The sequence below is a fragment of the Salvelinus fontinalis genome, chromosome 33 (genome assembly GCF_029448725.1).
Source record: "Salvelinus fontinalis isolate EN_2023a chromosome 33, ASM2944872v1, whole genome shotgun sequence".
NCBI classification, from domain to species: domain Eukaryota; kingdom Metazoa; phylum Chordata; class Actinopteri; order Salmoniformes; family Salmonidae; genus Salvelinus; species Salvelinus fontinalis.
In genome coordinates this window covers 28,000,623-28,017,781 of record NC_074697.1, presented here as the reverse complement: position 1 = coordinate 28,017,781, position 17,159 = coordinate 28,000,623, and the positions used below count along the sequence as shown (strand labels likewise).

Genomic DNA, 17,159 nt, shown 5'->3' with positions numbered 1-17,159 from the left:
CTAAGCCCTGGATTGGGCCACTGACATATGAACTGCCAACAGCACAGAACTCAAATCCGAGACCCATTTCCACACCCTCTTCAAAGAGCTATTCGATCACTCTCCTTCCGGTCATCCTATAGGAGACATCATAGAACCAACAAGGATGCAATTCAGCTGCCGAGTATGCCCTCGAGTTCCGCACCATGGCTGCAGGGAGTGGATGGAGTGAGGCTGCACTACTTACCGTCTACCGAAGAGGGCTCAACAGGGAACTTCAGGCGGAGTTGGCCTGTAGAGGTGACCTTCAGGATTTAAATCAATACATTCGTATGCCCATTGAAGAGGGTTAAACCAAGACCTCATATCTTTTAAAGGGTTAATGAATGATGTTATGAAAAACTAAGGTCTCTTCAGGTGTTAACCTGTTTTTGAGTTGTGACCTTCAGACACTATCAGAAGGTGTCTACTTTCAGACTCCTGTCTGTATCCCACCGTGGTTTTCTGAGAACACAAGGCTACACAGGCCTGATGAAAACAGCCACCTGTCAGAAGATGCTTACACTCGTTCACCGTGTTATGACCCTATACTTGTGATGAACGTTTTGGTCAAACCCACTTCTGAGCTTTTAATTGCTGATAAGATGGTTGCTACTTTCAGGGGGAGGTAATATTTAATACAATGTTTTTGCCAGGGAAACTCGTGCAAGGAGGCCTGGGAGAGGCTATATGTTACAGGATGTCTTAGACATTTTACAGAACCTGGGGAGCGCTATTATGTACTGTACCAACTTCTGCCTACAATTGTATTAGTAAAGGAGTATTTTAATACTTCAAGTCTGTTTTCTTTCCATTACTAATGTATGTTTGATAGTTGTATAGACCTGATCATTTTAAGAAATTGACCAACACCATCTCCATCGACCACTGAAGAACTCTGCCTCCCAGGAACCCGAAACCTCTTTCCTTGATTCTGTCATCCTGTCCGATTCTTCCAGAGCCCTTGCAGTTGGGCCATGCTCCTCTCCCGTGTATCGACCGCCGAAGGGCTCTGCCTATACTGTGGAGGGAAAGATCATCTACTACGCCATTGTCGCCACGAGACGACCCTGCCGTTTCGTGGCGACAAGGTGAACTACTGTCCTAGCCTTCTACCTGCTTCACCAGTTGACTCGACCTACCCTGCAGTGCCACCCACCATACCATTTGAATACACCCATTACAGCAATGTCTTCATGAAAATCAAGGCCTCCACTCTGCCACCACATTGCCCAGGGGACTGTACTATTGACTTACTCCCTGGAGTGTCCCCACCGAAGGGCCATGTTTACCCCCCATTATCCTGGAAAATGAGGCAATGGAGAACTACATTGATTAACAACCCCCTTGGGTTGTGCCGTGGCGGAGATCTTTGTGGGCTATACTCGGCCTTGTCTCAGGATAGTAGGTTGGTCGTTGACGATATCCCTCTAGTGGTGTGGGGGCTGTGCTTTGGCAAAGTGGGTGGGGTTATATCCTGCCTGTTTGGCCCTGTCTGGGGGTATCATCGGATGGGGCCACAGTGTCTCCTGACCCCTTCCTGTCTCAGCCTCCAGTATTTATGCTGCAGTAGTTTGTCGGGGGGCTACGGTCAGTCTGTTATATCTGGAGTATTTCTCCTGTCTTATCCGGTATACTATGTGAATTTAAGTATGCTCTCAAATTCTCTCTCGGAGGACCTGAGCCCTAGGACCATGCCTCAGGGCTACCTGGCATTATGTCCCCAGTCCACCTGGTCGTTCTGCTGCTCCAGTTTCAACTGTTCTGCCTGCGGCTATGGAACCCTGACCTGTTCACCGGACGTGCTACCTGTCCCAGACCTGCTGTTTTCAACTCTCTAGAGACAGCAGGAGTGGTAGAGATACTCTCAATGATCGGCTACGAAAAGCCAACTGACATTTACTCCTGAAGTGCTGACCTGTTGCACCCTCGACAACTACTGTGATTATTATTTGACCATGCTGGTCATTTATGAACATCTTGGCCATGTTCTGTTATCTGTACCCGGCACAGCCAGAAGAGGATTGGCCACCCCTCATAGCCTGGTTCCTCTCTAGGTTTCTTCCTAGGTTTTGGCCTTTTCTAGGGAGTTTTTCCTAGCCACTGTGCTTCTACACCTGCATTGCTTGCGGTTTTAGGCTGGGTTTCTGTACAGCACAGTTTGTCAGAAGTTTACATACACTCAATTAGTATTTGGTAGCATTGCCTTTAAATTGTTTCTCTTGGGTCAAATGTTTCAAGTAGCCTTCCACAAGCTTCTCACAATAAGTTGTGTGAATTTTGGCCCTTTCCCCCTGACACAGCTGGTGTAACTGAGTTGTAGGCCTCCTTGCTCGCACACACTTTTTCAGTTCTGCCCACATTTTTTTTATAGGATTGAGGTCATGGCTTTGATGGCCACTCCAATACCTTGACTTTGTTGTCCTTAAGCCATTTTGCCACAACTTTGGAAGTATGCTTGGGGTCATTTGCGACTAAACTTTAACTTTCTGACTGATATCTTGATGTTGCTTCAATATATCCACATAATTTTCCTACCTCATGATGCCATCTATTTCATGAAGTGCACCAGTCCCTCTTGCAGCAAAGCACCCCCATAACATGATGCTGCCAGCCCCGTGCTTCATTGTTGGAATGGTGTTCTTCGGCTTGCAAGCGTCCCCCTTTTTTCCTCCAAACATAATTATGGTCAAACAATTCTATTTTTTTTTCATCAGACTAAAAGATATTTCTCCAAAAAGTGTGATCTTTGTCCCCATGTGCAGTTGCAAACCGTAGTCTATCTTTTTAATGGTGGTTTTGGAGCTGTGGCTTCTTCCTTGCTGAGTGGCCTGTTAGGTTATGTCGACATAGGTCTCGTTTCACTGTGGATATAGATACTTTTGTACCTGTTTCCTACAGCATCTTTACAAGGTCCTTTGCTGTTGTTCTGGGACTGATTTGCACTTTTCGCACCAAAGTACGTTAATCTCTAGGAGACAGAACGTGTCTCCTTCCTGAGCGGTATGACGGCTGCGTGGTTCCATGGTGTTAGTACTTGCGAACTATTGTTTGTACAGATAAACGTGGTACCTTCAGGAGTTTGGAAATTGCTCCCAAGGATGAACCAGACTTGTCGGTCTCCAATTATTTTTCGGAGGTTGTTTGATTTCTCTTGATTTTCCCATGATGGCACGCAAACAGGCACTGAGGTTGAAGGTAGGCCTTGAAATACATCCACAGGTACACCTCCAATTCACAAAAATTATGTAAATTATTTATTTTTATTTAACCAGGTAGGCCAGTTGAGAAATGTTCTCATTTACAACTGCGACCTGGCCAAGATAAAGCAAAGCTGTGTGACATAAACACAGAGTTACACATGGAATAAACAAACGAACAGTCAATAACACAATAGAAAAAGGCTATATACAGTGTGTGCAAATGAGGTAAGATAAGGGAGGTAAAGGCAATAAATAGGCCATAATGGCAAATTAATTACAATTTAGCAATTAAACACAGGAGTGATAGATGTGCAATTAGATGACTGTGCAAGTAGAGATACTGGGGGGCAAAAAATAAATAACAGTATAACAGTATGGGGATGAGGTATTTGGATGGGCTATTTACAGGTGCAGTGATCTGTAAGCTGCTCTGACAGCTGGTGCTTAAAGTTAGTGAGGGCGATATGGGTCTCCAGCTTCAGTAACTTTTGCAATTCGTTCCAATCATTGGCAGCAGAGAACTGGAAGGCAATGCAGCCAAATGAGGAATTGGCTTTGGGGGTGACCAGTGAAATGTACCGCGTGCTATGGGTGAGTGCTGCTATGGTGACCAGTGAGCTGAGAAGGCGGGGCTTTACCTAGCAAAGACTTATAGATGACCTGGAGCCAGTGGGTTTGGCGACGAATATGAAGCGAGGAGCATACAGGTCGCAGTGGTGGGTAGTATATGGGGCTTTGGTGACAAAATAGATGGCACTGTGATGGACTGCATCCAATTTGCTGAGTAGAGTGCTGGAGGCTATTTTGTAAATGACATTGCCGAAGTCAAGGATCGGCAGGATAGTCAGTTTTACGAGGGCATGTTTGGTAGCATGAGTGAAGGATGCTTTGTTAAGAAATTGGAAGCCGATTTCTAGATTAAATTTTGGATTGGAGATGCTTAATTTGAGTCTGGAAGGAGAGTTTACAGTCTAACCAGACACCTAGGTATTTGTAGTTTTATACATATTCTAAGTCAGATCCGTCCAGAGTAGTGATGCTGGAGGGGCGTGCAGATGCGGGCAGCGCTTAGTTTTATTAGTTTTACTTGCATTTAAGAGCAGTTGGAGGCCACGGAAGGAGAGTTGTAACGGCATTGAAGCTCGTTTGGAGGTTTGTTAATACAGTGTCCAAAGAAGGGCCAGAGGTATACAGAATGGTGTCATCTGCATGGATGGTGGATCAGAGAATCAACAGCAGAGAAAAGAGTCCGCCCAAAAATTGAACCCTGTGGCACCCCCATAAAGACTGCCAGAGGTCCGGACAACAGGCCCTCCGATTTGACACTGATCTCTGTCTGAGAAGTAGTTGGTGAGGCAGTCATTTAAAAAAAAAAAAACAAGGCTGTTGAGTCTGCCGATAAGAATGTGGTGATTGACAGAGTTGAAAGCCTTGGCCAGGTTGATGAATACAGCTACACAGTATTGTCTCGATGGTGGTTATGATATCGTTTAGGACATTGAGCGTGGCTGAGGTGCACCAATGACCAGCTCGAAAACCAGATTGCATAGCGGAGAAGGTATGGTGGGATTCGAAATGGTTGGTGATCTGTTTGTTAACTTGGCTTTCGAAGACCTTAGAAAGGCAGGGTAGGATAGATATAGGTCTGTAGCAGTTTGGATCTAGGGTGTCTCCCCTTTTGAAGAGAGGGATGACTGCGGCAGCTTTCCAAACTTTGGGAATCTCAGACGATACGAGAGGTTGAACAGGCTAGTAATAGGGGTTGCAACAATTTTGGCAGATCATTTTAGAAAGAAGGTCCAAATGGTCTAGCCCGGCTGGTTTGTAGGGGTCCAGATTTTGCAGCTCTTTCAGAACATCAGCTATCTGGATTTGGGTGAAGGAGAAATGGGGAGGCTTGGGCAAGTTGCTGTGGGGGGTGCAGGGCTGTTGACCGGGGTAGCCAGGTGGAAAGCATGGCCAGCTGTAGAAAAATGCTTTTTGAAATGATCAATTATCGTTGATTTATCGGTGGTGACAGTGTTTTTTAGCCTCAGTGCAGTGGGCGGCTGGGAGGAGGTGCTCTTATTCTCCATGGACTTTAGTGTCCCATAACATTTTGGAGTTTGTGCTACAGGATGCAAATTTCTGTTTGAAAAAGCTAGCGTTTGCTTTCCTAACTGCCTGTGCATATTGGTTCCTAAATTCTCTGAAAAGTTTCATATCATGGGGGCTATTTGATGCTAATGCAGCACACCAGAGGATGTTTTTGTGCTGGTCAAGGGCAGTCAGGTCTGGAGTGAACCAAGGGCTATATCTGTTCCTGGTTCAACATTTTTTTGAATGGGGCATGCTTTTTTTAAGATGGTGAGGAATGCACTTTTAAGGAATACCCAGGCATCCTCTACTGACGGAATGTCAATATCCTTCCAGGACACCCGGGCCAGGTCGAGTTAGAAAGGCCTGCTCGCTGAAGTGTTTTAAGGAGCGTTTGACAGTGATGGGGGTGGTCGTTTGACCGCAGACCCATTACAGACGCAGGCAGTGATCGCTGAAATCCTGGTTGAAGACAGCAGAAGTGTATTTGGAGGGCAGGTTGGTTAGGATGATATCTGAGGGTGCCCGTGTTTACGGATTTGGGGTTGTACCTGGTAGGTTCCTTGATCATTTGTGTGAGATTGAGGGCATCTAGCTTAGATTGTAGGATGGCTGGGGTGTTAAGCATGTCCCAATTTAGGTCACCTAACAGCACAAGCTCTGAAGATGGATGGGGGGCAATCAATTCACATATGGTGTCCAGCGTACAGCTGGGGTCAGAAGGTGATCTTATAGCAAGCGGCAACGGTGAGACTTGTTTCTGGAAAAGTGGATTTTTAAAAGTAGAAGCTCAAATTGTTTGGGCACAGACCTGTATAGTAAGACAGAACTCTGCAGGCTATCTCTGCAGTAGATTGCAACTCCACCCCCTTTGGCAGTTCTATCTTGTCAGAAAATGTTATAGTTAGGGATGGTAATCTCAGGGTTTTTGGTGGCTTTCCTAAGCCAGGATTCAGACACGGCTAGGACATCCGGGTTGGCAGAGTGTGCTAAAGCAGTGAATAAAACAAACTTAGGGAGGAGGCTTCTAATGTTAACATGCATGAAACCAATTAGCCTATCAGATGCTGCTAAAGCCATGACATAATTTTCTGGAATTTTCCAAGCTGATTTAAAGGTACTGTCAACTTAGTGTATGTAAACTTCTGACCCACTGGAATTGTGATACAGTGAAATAATCTGTCTGTAAACAATTGTTGGAAAAAAATACTTGTGTCATGCACAAAGTAGATGTCCTAACCGACTTGCCAAAACTAAAGTTTGTTAACAAGAAATTTGTGGAGTGGTTGAAAAACTAGTTTTAATGACTCCAACCTAAGTTTATGTAAACCTCCGACTTCAACTGTATTTCCCACATGTAGCAAGCACGCTAACTAGTATTGTTGGTCATATTGAAATGGGAAAAATAGTGACCAACTGAATTAATTCAGTTTGGTTGTGAACTAGCTAGCAACTACTGTAGCTAAATCAAACCTGCTTTGGCTATTTAGCTATAGCAAGACCTGCTGATGTTCTTTTGGTTCTGAAGGGGTTGGGACTGGTGTGGCAGCACAACCTAGCTTGTGTCCAGCAGCCAGATCAACATGGCGACGAGGAGGAACCTGTCCAACCTGGTGTTGTGTGAGTGTGCGTCCTGCACCTTCAAAGGCCACGACACGGAGGAGGTCAGCAAACACATGTCACTGCACCTGAAGGATCACCTAGGAGACAGAGATGCTATGGAGGAACTAGGTTGGTGGGTGAGGGGACTGTCAAATAACAACATCATTGTCTCAATAGCTTCCTTTCCCTAGTCTCTTCGATCAGGTGAAAGCAAATGTAAAATTTGAATTCTTTCCGGCCCCTACAGTCTGTCGGTGATTGCAAGGGAAAGTAGTCGAGGACAGGAAGCCTTTCAAAAGTAAGGAGGCACGGTTGATTATATGCTCACCAGAATACCACTAACAGCACATACTGCCTTTTGCTAAATAACGTGTGTTGTGTTGCTCACTCCAGATGACTATGCGTGTCTGTGGGAGGGCTGTGAGTTCCTGGCTATGGGCAGCCCCAGGGAGTTGGAGCTCCATGCACACTTCCACACCTTCCACAGCAAACTCAAGTTCATCGGGGCGCAGCTGCTCAAGTCCCACCCCAACTTCCCCAGCTGCACCCAGGACCTCCACAGCAACAACCTGGTTCCCGAGATCTCAGAGGGACTTGTGTGCCAGTGGGAGCACTGTGGTGTTAGTTAATAATACCTTGGGGGGATTCTGCATCCCACTGTTTGACATCTCTCTTCTGTGTATGTGATATACTTAATTTGTTGTTTTGCTACAGAGTACATTTAACAACCCGGAGTGGTTCTATCGGCATGTGGACATGCACGCTCACTGCCCTGGGCTCTCTCCTCTCCCAGACCAGCAGCAGGCCATCTTCTGCAGCTGGAAAGGAAGGGATCACATTAAACAGTGCCTTCGGAAAGTATTCAGACCCCTTAACTTTTTCCAAATGTTTCGTTACAGCCTTAGTCTAAATTTGATTTAAAAATTGTTTAAATCCTCAATCTACACACTACCCCATAATGACAATGTGAAAACAGTTTTTTAGAAATGTTAGCAGATGTATGAAAAAATTCACACATACCTTATTTTTTACAAGTATTCAGACCCTTTGGTATGAGACTCGAAATTGAGCTCGGGTGCATCCTGTTTCCATTAATCATCCTTGAGATGTTTCTACAAATTGATTGGAGTCCAACTGTGGTAAATTGATTGGACATTATTTGGAAAGGCACACACCTGTCAATATAAGGTCCCACAGTTGTCAGAGCAAAAACCAAGCCCTGAGGTCGAAGGAATTGTCCGTAGAGCTCCAAGACAGGATTGTCGAGGCACAGATCTAGGAAAGGGTACCCAAACATTTCTGCAGCATTGAAAGGCCCCAAGAACACTGTGGCCTCCATCATTCATAACTGGAAGAAGTTTGGAACCACCAAGGCTCTTCCTAGAGCTGGCCACCTGACCAAACTGAGCAATCAGGGGAGAAGGGCCTTGGTCAGGGAGGTGATCAAGAACCCAATGGTCACTCTAGAACTCTGTCAGAGTTCCTCTATGGAGATGGGAGAACCTTCCAGAAGGACAACAATCTCTGCAGCACTCCACCAATCAGGCCGTTATGGTAGTGGCCAGACTGCAGCCACTCCTCAGTAAAAGGTACATGACAGCTCACTTGGAGTTTGCCAAAAGACTCTCAGACCATGAGAAACAAGATTATCTGGTCTGATGAAACCAAGATTAAACTATTTGGCCTGAATGCCAACCATCACGTCTGGAGGAAACCTGGCAGCATCATGCTGTGAGGATATTTTCCAGCGGCAGGGACTGGGAGACTAGTCAGGATCGAGGCAAACATGAACGGAGCAAAGTACAGAGATCCTTGATGTAAACCTGCTCCATAGCACTCAGGACCTCAGACCGGGGCGAAGGTTTACTTTCCAACAGGACACCGACCCTAAACACACAGCCAAGACAACGCATCCGTGGCTTCGGGACAAGTCTCTGAATGTCCTTGATTGGCCCAGCCTGAGCCCGGACCCGATCAAACATCTCTGGAGATACCTGAAAATAGCTGTGCAGTGATGCTCCCCATCCAACCAGACAGAGCTTGAGAGGATCTGCAGAGAAGAATGGGAGAAACTCCCCAAATACAGGTGTGCCAAGTGTCACACCCAAGAAGACTCGAGGCTGTAATTGCTGCCAAAGGTGCTTCAACAAAGTACTGAGTAAAGGGTCTGAATACCTATTGTTAGGTTCTAAATAAACAGAGTAAAAAAACTAATGGACGACTAGGAAAAGCTCAGACCAAGTTTATTCACTCACTGGGTCAAACAGCTGAAAAGACATGTTTCCACAAGTACATATATTTATACCCTTCACTGGGCAGAGTCAACTACTTGAACATCTAGACAGCCAATACATCTGTTGCTAGGCAGGGACTTAAGTGATGTGTGTAATAAAACCGTACCTTCTCCCTTTCATGTGACCTGACCTGACCTCGTCCCACATCCCTCACTAATCCACAGCTATCCAGCCTCATCAGTGACCACAACCATGTGATTGCCTTTTCCCTTAGTAACTTTCCAGGCCCTTAGTAACTTTCTAGGTCTTATCCAACCTCCATTGACCCCACCATATACATTCCTCATACATGTAACTATTGACTTCTAGTATAGTAAGTATTTCAAACTAGAACCTAACATTATGTAAATATGATATTTCAATTTGCAACAATTTCTAAAAACCTGTTTATGTTGTCATTATGGTGAATTGTGTGTAGATTGAGGGGGATAAAAAACAATTCAATCCATTTTCAAATAAGGCTGTAATGTAACAACATTTGGAAAAGGTCAAGGGGTCTGAATAAATTTCCAACGACACTGTATCAGCCCAGCCTTTCCTGCTGTATTGAATATACTGATGTTTTGTTGGCCTGCTTCAGCTGATACCCTCTTTGAGTTTCCTCAGGTTGTGATGCATTCTTTAAGATCAAGTACCGTCTCCGGGAGCATCTGCGCAGCCACACTCAGGAGCGCCTGGTGGCCTGCCCCACCTGCGGCTGCATGTTCTTCGACCACATCCAAAGACGGGCCGAGCCAGAGGGTGAATGGGCTCTGCCTGGCCAGAAGTCACTGTTTTACAGCACAGGCAGATATGTTATTGGTTTAGACATGTACATTTATTTTGATTGAATGCCCTCTGATTCTTACGGAATCCCGTGTGTGTGAGCATTGTGACAAAGGCTTAGCCATTGACAGACTGAGAGACCACGTACGACAGCATGGTGAGTGTGCTGTTTTCCACCCCTTCTCTGTTCAGTATTATTCAAATTATTAAATCTAATTTTATTAGTCACATGCGCCAATACAACAGTTGGAGACCTTATAGTGAAATGCTTACTTACCGACAGTGCAGTTTCAAAAAAATACAGATAAGAATAAGAGATAAAAATAAGAAGTCATTAAAGAGCAGCAGTAAAAAATAGCATTATATATATATATACATATACAGGGGGGTGCCGGTACAGAGTCAGTGTGCGGGGGGCACCGGTTAGTTGAGGTAGTATGTACATGTAGGTAGAGTTAATTAAAGTGACTGCATAGATGACAACAGAGAGTGGAGTGGAGGGGGGGCAATGCAAATAGTCTGGGTAGCCATTTGACTAGGTGTTCAGGAGTCTTATGGCTTGGGGGTAGAAGCTGTTTAGAAGCCTCTTGGACCTAGACTCTGCGCTCCGGTACCGCTTGCTGTGTGGTAGCAGAGAACAGTCTATGACTAGGGTGGCTGGAGTCTTTGACAATTTTTAGGGCCTTCCTCTGACACCGCCTGGTATAGACGTCCTGGATGGCAGGAAGCTTAGCCCCAGTGAGGTACTGGGCCGTTCGCACTACCCTCTGTAGTGCCTTGCGGTCGGAGGCTGAGCAGTTGCATACCAGGCAGTGATGCAACCAGTCAGGATGGTGCAGCTGTAGAACCTTTTGAGGATCTGAGGACCCATGCCAAATCTTCAGGGGGAACAGGTTTTGTCGTGCCCTCTTCACGACTGTCTTGGTGTGCTTGGACCATGTTAGTTTGTTGGTGATGTGGACACAAGGAACTTGACGCTCTCAACCTGCTTCACTGCAGCCCCATTGATGAGAATGGGTGTGTACTCTGTCTTTTTCCTGTAGTCCACAATCATCTCCTTTGTCTTGATTTAGCTCATTTTCCATGTCTGGCTTTAGTCAAGCGGATTTATTTTAGTTGTAGTGCTATCAATACGGTTTGTCAAGATATTTTGATTAGCTGATGGCTGTTGTCTGTGTCCAGTTTCTTTCACTGTAAACCTTATGAGTGATCTATCCTGCCTTTCAGTGAACCATATCAAGTGTGACATGACCTTCACCTCTCTTGCCACTCTGAAGATCCACATCAAGTTCCGCCACTGTGACGAGTGACCCTTTCCCTGTGACTTCTGTGAGAGCAGGTTGCTGTCCCACAGACTCATCAGACTCCCCACAACTTGCTGTCCCTTATGGACTGTACATATTGTGCACATATTATTTTGCTTACACTCTGTTGTTTATGATGTATGTCTCCCAACTTTAACCTCTTGGAAATAGATAAATAATTGTAAAAAAATTCTAGATTTAGATAAAACGAACTAATTGAACTCTGCACGCCTAGTAAAAAGAGATTTGTGTTGTGGGTTATAAAATAAGCAGAAAGGGTCGTTAAACTATGGTTGAACTGACCCAACTTAGCCCTGAGATGTTTAGATAAGGTAGTGAGTAACTTTTTAGGTCTTCCATTATCTTGAGTTGTCTGCTAAAGTGGTAATAAATTATGGTGAGCCTTCAGAAGAATAGATTATATTGTGTGTGCGCTGGGAAGTTGGAATTAACTTTTGAACCTGTTTTATATTGGCCAGGACGAGGAGATTTATTCTGTAACCTATGACGTCATATCTTGTATATAAACTGTTGGTTATGGTCAAATGGGAGCGTGCTCCGAGAATAAATACTATTATCTAATTTTAATAAGACTGTATTCTGTCTATTTTATGTTAATAAGTATCTTACAAATTCTTATAAATAGACAGATTGATTTTAATTAATGAGTACATTAGAGGAATTATTTAATTCCCTCAACAGCGCCCTTTTCTCTTTTAGATAAAATTGTGCCCAATTTAAACGGCCTCGTACTCTGTCCTAGATCATATGATATGCATATTATTATTAAACACTCTGAAGTTTCTAAAACTGTTTGAATTATATCTGTGTAAAACAGAACTCATTTGGCAGGCAAACTTCCATTCTGAAATGGGTTTCTGTGAAAGGCATCGCCTATTCAATTGCCTTGTATTTATGGATCTGTGTGCACCTCATCCGCCTTCCACTAGATGTCAACAGGCAGTAGAACGTGGAATGAAGTGTCTAGCCTTATTTGGGACCGGATGAGAGTCTTTGGAGTGAGGTCAGCTGTATTGGCAGTATTTGGCTACGCACTTGGGCATGTCATATCTTTGTCTGCAATGCGTTAGGTAGACACGAAGAAATGCTCCGTCTGGGACGTTATTGGATATATATATGAGAAAAACATCCTAAAGATGGATTCTCAGCTGAGTTTGACCAGTTTATTTGACTTTTATCACTTTTTGAATTTTTTGTTCATGCGTCAAATCTTCATGGACACGTGAGCTACACATGCTAGCCAAAGTTGCTAATTCGACAGAAGAAATTGACATTCTAAAACAAAACGATTTATTGTGGAACTAGGATTCCTGGCACTGCATTCTGATGAAAGTTCATCTAAGGGAATATTTATGATGTTTCGTATTTTTGTTGACTGACTCCAACATGGCGGAGAATGGCTGAGCGCTGTCTCAGATTATTGCATGCTGTGCTTTTTACTAAAGTATTTTTTTTAAATCTAACATAGCAGTTGCATTAAGAACCAGTGTATCTTTAATTATATGTACAACATGTATTTTTCAGCAAAGTTTATGATGAGTATTTCACGTTGCGCTCTAATTATTCTGGCTGTTTTGGAGCCATTTCTGACCATGTCGCCAATGTAAAACCACGATTTGTAGCTATAAATATGCAAATTTTCGAACAAAACAAATGTATTGTATAACATGATGTCATAACTGTCACCTGATGAAGTTGTTCAAAGGTTAGTGATTCATTTTATCTCTATTTGTGGGTTTTGTGAAAGCTATCTTTGCGGTGAAAAAATGGCGTTGTGTGTTGGGCTATTGTGGTGAGCCAACATAAATATATGTTGTGTTTTCGCTGTAAAACATTTTAAAAATCGGACATGTTGGCTGGATTCACAAGATGTTTATCTTTCATTTGCTGTATTGGACTTGTGATTTCATGAAATTATATTATAATATATCCCTGTGGCGCTAGGCTAGGCTATGCTAGTCAGCGTTTCTGAGTGATCCGGGATGGGTAGTCCAGAAATGTTTAAAGAACCAGCACGACCTGCGGAAGCACATGGAGACCCATAATGAGGGGACGGCCTACCACTGCTCTGTAGAGGGCTGTGACTACTCCTACCGCATGGCCCACACCATGAACCAGCACTACAAGAGTACACAAGGTACTTCAGACTGGCTGCAGGGGGCGCCAAACAGTCACTCGGTGCTCAATAGAACTACAAAATCAATATCCGTGTCAAAGCTAGCCTTTTTAATTTGCAAAAATGCTTCTGGGTTTTTTGGAATTTTGATCAAGTGCACTCTACTTGACTCTTGCATAATTCTCCTCTGTAGGGTGGAATGGTTACGAAATACAAGTGTCATCTCTGTGACAAAACCTTCTCTTGGTGTTACACAATCTTCACCTGCGCAAGAAACACCACCTGAAATGGCCCTCTGGACACTCTCGCTTCAGGTATGAACAACACTTTATCTTTCCCTTATGTGATGAGTTAACATGAGTTAGTCAGTTTTACCATAAGGAGGTGGTTGATGATTATTTGGCTTGCTCCACAGATACAAGGAGGATGAAGATGGCTACCTGAGGCTGAACATGGTGCGTACGAGACAGTAGAGGTGACTCAGGAGATCATGAAGAATATGGCTCAGAAGAGGACGCTCCATAAGGGCCCCGGGTCCAGCAGCCGAGCCAAGAGAGCTGCCAACAGGGCAGCCAGGAGTCACGGCTCTCTCCCTTCCTCCTCTTGCTACACCTCTTCCTCAGAGCTCTCTGCAGGGTAGGAGACGTCAGCCCAGCCCCAGGGGGAGTGACTCACCTGTGTACTGCGTCCTGAGTAATGTGTCTGATATGGGGGATGACCCCGACGCCACCCGGGACGACTCTGACTCCTGCGGGCCCTGACTGAGGTGGTCGGGGGATGGATGTGGTGTAATCACACACACTGACCCTCCTTATTCTAGTAGTCCAAGTTAACTCTTAACGCTGCCACCCTTGTTATCTCCAACCTTGATTCTGTAGACTAAAGTAATGATACCAACTTGAATTGTATCTTAATTAATGAATAGGAATATTTCAGCCGATCAATGCAGCCATTAATATCTAACGCACCATGTCATTCATTTATGAAATGAGCACTTAGCTTTTAAAAAAACTAAATCAGATCCAGCATCTTGTCAGTACCAATGTTGGAGACCACTAATGTGGCAGTACTGAATCTCTCTGTTACAGCTGTGCTGTATGTATGATGGCTGGGCTTAACCTGGGATGGACTGGTTATTAAAGTTCACTAAACGTTAGTATCTCCGGTTGAGATGTGACAAGTGGACAAGAATGTGAAGATTATTTAAAAAAATAATACAAAGTGTGTTTTTGTTTGTTAGTGTTTTACAGTATGAGCTTTAATCCAGCTTCAGTTTAGTTCAGCCTCAGAATGTGACCCCATTGACAGCAGTTTTGAAGTAACTTTTGTGGTGTAGAAGTCTGTCAGGTCATATTTCTGATGTTTTTCTTAATGGAAAACTATTTTCCTTTATTCTGATTTAATGCTATAGCTTTTTATTTGACCTAGTTCTTGTATTTGTTAAGTTTTGTCAGTTATATTTTTTGTCTGTCCATTTTAGGAACAGTAACTTGACAAACTCAAGTGTTAGCAACATTTTAGGAACTCATTCGTTGGATTGCACTTTTCTGTTGAGGAATGTCATTTTTCAACATAGTAGTTTGTCTTTTATCTGTGTCATACAGGCAGTAATCAGAATCACAGAATTTGTCTTGAAGCAGTGCTGAGTTATAGTTCTAAGGCAAGCATGCAAGCACACAGAGTAGGGTCTTCTGATTTCTGTCATTACGAGGTAGTTCTGTGGGGAGCACCAGACAAGGGGAGAGAGAAGGGGACCAAAGGCGGCAGTATGCTTAAGAACCCAGGGGGAAGAGTTCTGTTCGGGAGGCTACTCTGGGTGAGACCCACCCTGGAGATTTGTGACCTGGAATAGGTGGAGGTCAGGAGGCTGGGATGGGGGAGATGGTCGCCCATGGTGGCAGAATAGAGGCTGTGCTCGTAGTATTCCTCTCTGCGCAGGTGCAGACGCTCTCTTTCCATGAGGTAAGCCCTCTCCTGCTGCTTCAGGACCAGTGAGGAGTGATGGGGTGGGTGTGGAAAGCTGTGATGAGGGTCTCTATATGAACAGTCTGCTGCCTCCAACAGCCTGGCCCCCACCACACCATGCAGAGGATCAGCCCTCATGACCAGCTCTTGACAGGAGGAAATAGGGTGGTCCATACCCCTGTATACATCCCACAGTGGATCTCTTGGGGTGTCCCAGGGAAGTGCATGGTAGGGGATGAGCCCCATATTAGGAGTGCCAACCTGAGTCTGGGCCAGATTACATACACTATTTACTGGGTAGAGCCTTGGAATAATGCTCCCTATGGTCATGTGCTGCATCGACATGGAGGATGGCGTGAGTGGGACCAGGGATGGTTTCTCTGTGGGGTCCTTGGGTTGAGGACCTTCATTGAAATCCTCCTGGTCATTCTCTGTCTGCCACTTAATCTTCTTGACCTTTATGTAGTTCTTACACTCAAGCCTTCTCTTCCTGTCACCTGACTCCCAGCTACGGCTGCCATTGGACCGCTGACCATGTTCCAAGGTCATTGTCTGAGGAACAGACTTGTCTTCAGCAGGTGAACTGTCAGTCCCTGCAGCATTGTGGCCTTGGTGTTTCTCCACTATGTACTTTTTCTCCTCCATCTTCTCTCTGGGTAGGTGTAGCTGCTGTCCCCATTCCCTCTCCCTGAGTGTATCCCTGTCCTGAGGTTCCCTGATTGAATCTCTTCCTGGTTGTTCAGGTTGACATACAGAGGACGGGGGTGTCTTCTGCCTGCTCCACCACTCAGGAGTTCCTCCTTCTCCACTTGGTGCATTTAGATTGTCTTTGTGATAGATCATGGGATAGTCTGTTTTTTAGAGAAGGAAGAATAAGCAAGTCAAAGAAATGTGTGAGCTAGAAACGCAATTCCCTCCTTTATGATTATATTGTCTTAAACATAATACTGAACCAACACTGAAGGGAGACTGAATGTGCTACTCACTTAGTGCAAGGTTTGGCAGTCCACCAAAGGTGACGCTCAGTGATCCCAAACCTACAAATAAAGGATGTCTACTGTGTGACTCTGGAGCAGGAGAATAATGGAAAAATGCTATGTTGAGTAATTTCTCTCTGTTAGACACAGTACTATAGTAAGACAAGTCATATTTTTAAGGAGGTTAAGTCTTTGGTCTCTTTCCTCACCTGGGTTAGAGAGTGGGGTGGAGTACTGAATAAGGTCCCGCTGACGGGGGATGGCTTGAATCAGATCAGAACCAGGAGGCTGAGTCAGAAACTCCGGTTTTACACCGAAGTTGATTGCATATGCGTCCACTTGCATCTTCTGCTGAGAAATGGAAGGACGGACAGACAGAAAAATAGCTTCAGGTATAATGTTTGGTTTGGATACAGATAATATGTATTGGGTTTCATACACATTTTAGTGGATGTTCAACACGTTTTCATACCTTCACTCTCAGCTTATGGTGGTGGATCTGCCATGCAATGCGGACATGCATTGTATTCCACCTTCCTGGTCTCTGAGAGAACAACCAATTCAATAGGTCAGAATAGAAACAACTCAAAACACTTTCCAAATGAGAATATTTTTGCAATATATGTAGATATTAAATTGCAAATAATCAAAAGGATATTCACTCTTGGATCCTTCTGTAGCAGCTTGTGTGACCCAGTCCTAGGTCTAGGTGCCATGGCTAGAACGTTTGATGTCTGACAAAGACAAGGAAATGTAGACTGTTGATCACACACTAGTAACTCATGACACAGTGGAGGCTCCTCAGAGGAGGAAGGGGA

The 17,159-nt window shown here is 44.5% G+C and overlaps 1 pseudogene; it reads left to right on the top strand.

The window, feature by feature from the left end:
- The first annotated feature begins 6,381 nt into the window (after nucleotides 1–6,381).
- On the top strand, nucleotides 6,382–14,350 carry LOC129831934 (histone H4 transcription factor-like; annotated as a pseudogene).
- The last annotated feature ends 2,809 nt before the right edge of the window (nucleotides 14,351–17,159 follow it).